The sequence below is a fragment of the Pterocles gutturalis genome, unplaced genomic scaffold (genome assembly GCF_000699245.1).
Source record: "Pterocles gutturalis isolate BGI_N339 unplaced genomic scaffold, ASM69924v1 scaffold5040, whole genome shotgun sequence".
Classification (NCBI taxonomy): Eukaryota; Metazoa; Chordata; class Aves; order Pterocliformes; family Pteroclidae; genus Pterocles; species Pterocles gutturalis.
Genome location: NW_010145753.1, coordinates 62,395 through 67,839, shown reverse-complemented (window position 1 = coordinate 67,839; position 5,445 = coordinate 62,395). Strand labels below are relative to the sequence as shown.

Sequence of the window (5,445 nt, the reverse complement as noted above, 5' to 3'; positions counted from 1 at the left end):
AATAAACATGTACCAACGTTTCTATCTTCAGTACATGCTCAAACCTGCTGACCGACTGCAGAGTCAGAACTTTAGGGAAGTGGAGGACTCGGGGTTCTGCACCCACGCTGCTGTTTGGGGAAGGAAGCTTTAGGGAAGTGGAGGACTCGGGGTTCTGCGCCCATGCTGCTGTTTGGGGAAGGAAGTAGTTGCAGAAGTTTGGGTCAGACAGAGAAAGCTTTTTCAAGATAACATTATTTTTCATCAGGTTAATATATGGCAAAAAAAGACTGTACAGTCCTTGGAAGTCTTGTCCCCTCCTCAAAAAGCAGGATGGAAGTGATCATCATACAGCCCTTCTGAGACAAAAGCAAAGGAAACAAGCATCTCCCCCACATAGGAACTACCTGCGTGGGTAACGTTTTTGCTTGTAGATTCCACTGACCACCTCTCTAATACTTGTTTTCTAATATTTCTTTACCTTCAAATAAGGCAGACACCAGGATTTTCATCACAAGTTCAAAAACAATGAATTAGTGGAAACCTTTGCATGATGTGAAGTTTTTTATCTGGTCTACATGTGATTTTAACAGAACCAGAATGTTACTTATTTGCAAGCAACACTTACACTGATAAGTACACGAATTCCACATGGAATTATGTTGCTTTAAGTGTATAATAGTTTCTAAAACAGCCAGGCAGTACCTTTGCACTTCCCAGAGCAAATATTCACCATTAAACCGACTATACGTGTATAATAGTTTCTAAAACAGCCAGGCATTACCTTTGCACTTCCCAGAGCGAATATTCACCATTAAACCGACTATATACTACCTCAGCACCATTTCTTCAGCACTATCACAGTTTACATGCAGGACAGCGGAACCAGGCAGCAACCCCGCGGTTAGTTTTTTCCATGAAGCTTCACCAAGGCTGGATGCAATGATCTACCATCAGTCTCTTACCAACACAAATCTCCAGCTTCCTTGAACAGCAGGTACATGGAGAAGCACCAGCATGTGTTAAAGGGGATAAGGATAAAGAACACAAAGCATAAAAACAAGCTTGAAGTTATCCCCAGTTCTCCCATACACCTGGAAATACAAAGCTCCAATTAAAACAAATTACAGCCTAAAGAATTGGAAGGAAGGGGGAAGAAGCGATCCTACTGATTTAAGTTTGAACAAAACTAAAATGAAGCCAGAACAAAAGGAAGTACAACTATCAAGTACTTCACCGCTACTTCTTCATCCAAAGGACGAAATACAGGCAATTCCCATAATATATTTGTAGCTTGAAACACTTGTTTGGAGTGGAACTGTAACTCACCAGACCACCTATCAACAGGCTCTGAACTGGAGAGAACCCTCCGGGCATCCAGCCAGCTGCAAACTTCCCCATTAGTAGTAACTGCACGAGCACACGCCGCAGGCTGATCGAGGGGAAAGGGTCTTTGCAGCATCCTGAATATCTTGCCAGGACCACAGATATCTTACAGCAGACAGCCTCACTTCTACTAACAAGGCATAACAGTCTCGTACACCTATGCACAAACCTAAGGAACTGCTTTTGTTATAAACCGGCTGACCAACCCCACAACCGCCAACACAGGTGGAAGGCACTTGTGTTGAAGCATGTGGAAAGGAAAAATCGAGATCTCAAAAAATGCTGAAGGTCTGCTGTAAGATGAGTACTGCCACGGGGAATAAAAATATCTCTGCATTTGCTAGGAGCAGGAACCATCTGATTCTACAAGAGCACAGCACAGACACCAGAGGCAGCCTCCAAGGGGATGTTCTGGGAGCCAAGACAACCAACATCCCGGCCACAAGCTCTCATGTGCAAGTGATTAAGCGAAGAATGCCTTATTTGGCTCATTATTCCAGCAGTATTTGTTCGGCCAAATGGAATACTTTTGTTTGACAATACTTTTGTTTTGTTACAACCTAGGGGTGTTTTCATTTCTTTCCACCTGTGCTATTGTAAGTCAACCTTATAGTTTTTAAAAATAAGCATGACCAAATTTTCATTTTAAGTGTCCCTTTTTTCAAATCTTTTTTAAATACACCCACAATGACTGAAAAACAGCAGAAGGCAGACTGCTTTGTACCCTCCCCATCCCTTAATGCATTCTCTTCTGCTTGTATGTCAACATTTAAAATAAAAGTTAAGGACACAAGGTGCCATACCCTTGTAATTCCTGCGGAGCACTGGCATATTCCTGTACGTATTCAAGTAGCTCCTTTATTAGGAATAAGAATGTTTCTAAAGCCTGGGCCTGCAGAGACACCCCTTTCAGCTCTGAGCTGGTTCAGCCAGCCTGAAGTCCAAGGGAATTCTGCCCTGCAACCATCAGCACAGCTCTGCTTCAGCCAATGGCAAAAATGACCAGTGATTTTAACGCTTTATAGGTCCAGAATGGAATGACACGTCAGCTAGCACACAGATATGGTCACGGCTCTAAGATGGGCAAAATGACACCGTCCTGTTCACCGCTCGTTCCCCAGCCCCTGAGCAGAGCAGGAGGGCGGCAACGCACGCTGCACAGGTCAGTGACTACTGCGTAAGGCTAAAAGTCAACCTTCCGCTGTGAAGTTCCCGAGCTGTCACTGTGAGCAGCACAAACCATCCTGCCACCGTCAAACCCAACACACGTTACCCTGGCTGCAGTGTTCACGGTGCCAGGTCCGTTCTGCAGGGCAGCGGGCCGGGCAGGGGGTCTCAGCAGCACAGCACCCGGCTCTGCACAGCTTCAGCCACCAGCGTGAACGAGACCACGCTGCAGAACCACCTTCACTCCCGTCCAACCCACCCGCGTCCTCTCAACCCCATTCACATTCAGCAGCGACAAGTGACTGCTGGCTGTCCCACGAGCCAGCTGCAACCACACTGTCACCACACAAAACCGGAGAGCCCAAGTCCTCTATTTTATTCAGACCAGTCGAAAAAATCTAAGCGTTTGGCTAGCCCGATAAAACCGACGTGGGTGTTGCTCACCCAGCTGTCAGCGCCAGGCTCCTCAGTGCCGATATTTCTGCGTTTTAGATGCACAAGTGCCATTTGCATCTGACTGACAAGCAAGCAACACCACGCTAGCTACTTTTTTTTTTTCCTTAACACTTGAGGAAGTGTCGGCAGGATCACTGTCCCTCCATCGGAAGGAGAACCACCCCTCCTCAGCACAGCCCGCGGCTGCTGGACCGCGACCCTCCCCGCGCCGTTATCCCCAGCCTGCTGCAGGCCCAGCATCTCCTGACAGCATCCTGCCGACTGCCTCTGCAGCTCCCTACAGACCTGCCACCTGGCTGGCAGGCTGACAGCACCACTGAAATGAAAACTGCACCACGAGAGGGGGGGAAAAAAAAAAAACACAAAACAGAAATAAAGCCACACAGCTTCAAGGTTTTGCTCCATGCACCCCAGGGGCAGCAGATCCCCCGCTCAGCGCCCTCATGCACCGTCCGGGCAGCTGCACAGCAATGCTGATGGGATTACAAGGCTTGAGGAACATGCAATAGTAATGAAATGATTTCATAAACATTCCAGAAGTCACAAATAACAGCAAAAATCATCATTGTTCCGGGGAGGCCAGAGCGACGTAGCCTACCTGCAGGGGCTGAATGGATCATCCATGACTATGACAGGCTCTGGTGGGTTTGGATGTATTCCTGAACAGCTAAAACTCTGCCTTTTCCACTCTACCAACTCAAAATGGAGGCACATGCAGTCTGAGAGACCTCGGAGAGCTTTCACTGAGCTTGTGCTATGACCTAAGCCTGCACGCAGAACGCAGAAACTTCGCCCTCGGACTGACAGGACTGAGCATGTGCTGTGACCCTCCCTCATCCACACGCTGCCTTACAACGCAATCAATCTCAACCCCGCTGTTTCCGTAAATAAAGCGCAGGAGCAGCCTCCTCCTCCTCCGCAGCTCCTGCATACCAAGCTAGTGTGCAGGGAAGTGGGGCCTTCGCGAGGGGATCTGGTACAGCCAACGCTCCAGCAGCGGGAGAGCTCTGCTCCGGCACGTTGTACTGAGCTTCTGCAAGGGGAACACACAGCGGTTTTAAAAGAGGCTGCTAAAAGCCTTCTTTCCTAGTTTGTGATTAGCTTCTCCAAAAAATCCCATTGATTTCAAAGGCTTAGAGGTTTTCACAGATGCAAACAGGAGCTTGGTATTTTAGTAGACAATTAATTTGTTAGGAAATGAAGCAGCAAGCTGATTCACAAAATGCGTCTGTTCTACCTGTCAATAATGCAATCTACGGGAACACTTAATGAATACTAATTCCCAGCAACGATGTCACCGCCCTTTACAGGGACCTGCGGACACATGGTGAACCCAAGCGGAGTCAGACCTGACTCACTGCCTGAGCTTCCCTCATCATCCTTTCTGTTTATTAATGCCATTTTCAAAAAGCTACTCATCTCTCCAAGGGTAATATCCCTTTCCCCTACAACATCAAGTGCTTTCATGAGTATACCTGCCTCTGCTTCAGAGCACCTGACGCTCCTGAAATGTATTTCTGGATTTTTTGCTGCTGTTGTTCTAGTTTGGCGTTTTTTCCCCTCAAGTTCTCAGCTTTTACGCTACTCTGCGGTTCAGAGATAAACTGAAGTACAGACACACAGGAATAACGTATTCCAAATGATATTACTAAGGGTGATAACAGCCAGAAAGAACAACCCAAGGAAGTTATAAATCCATTTATCTAAATACAGCTTTGGGGAGGGTTTTTTGTCTGTTTGTTTGAAAGCCATCAACTGCGAGGCACCTCAACGCATGCCAATACCTACTGACATGCAGTGAGGGGGCTCAGCACCTTCCATAATTCTTTCCCGGGAATATTAAACAAGAATGATACAAAACAACTTTGCTGTAATTTACTAAGACATACAGAAACCATCTGTTTCACATCACACGGGCATACCATACAAACAGTCCTCAATTTCCCCCATCAGGAGTATTCCTGATTGTATTTAAAACTGTTAAACCTATTTAAAAAAAAAAATTGGACTTGCAATACGCTGTAGGAATTGTCTTACTTAAAGTATGCCACCAACTGTCAGTGTTCTAAGCGTAAGCATAATAACAACTCATTTTAAGGCTCTGATCCGAGACATAAGGATACATTTAAAAACCTTTATGATCATTTCACCCTCTCTCACTGCCCTAGGCATTATAATATGCACAGAATCAAAATATTGTGACTGCTAAAAATTAACCAGACAAAAGGATGAAAATAGCACAACAGAGCTCTGCAGTCCTCTTTAGCTTCTGTTCGCATTTTGGTTTATCAACTTAGCATTCAATACAATTTTTTCCAAAGGGCAATAATAAGAGGACACTGAAAATCCTGTTTACCCACAACTCCGCACTGGATTCTTGATTTGGTAAGAATATACACTACTCTTATCTGTTTCTAGAACTGAAACTTCTTCTCCGTCCACTATGCTTTCCATTGA

At 45.8% G+C, this 5,445-nt stretch overlaps 1 protein-coding gene across 1 annotated transcript in view; it reads right to left on the bottom strand.

Moving 5' to 3' along the window:
• LOC104470525 (arginine-glutamic acid dipeptide repeats protein-like) overlaps window positions 1-5,445 on the bottom strand; it is a gene marked incomplete at its 3' end in the record, with an annotated part of 70,471 nt that overhangs the window by 20,124 nt on the left and 44,902 nt on the right. The gene's annotated exons all lie outside the window — the stretch shown is intronic.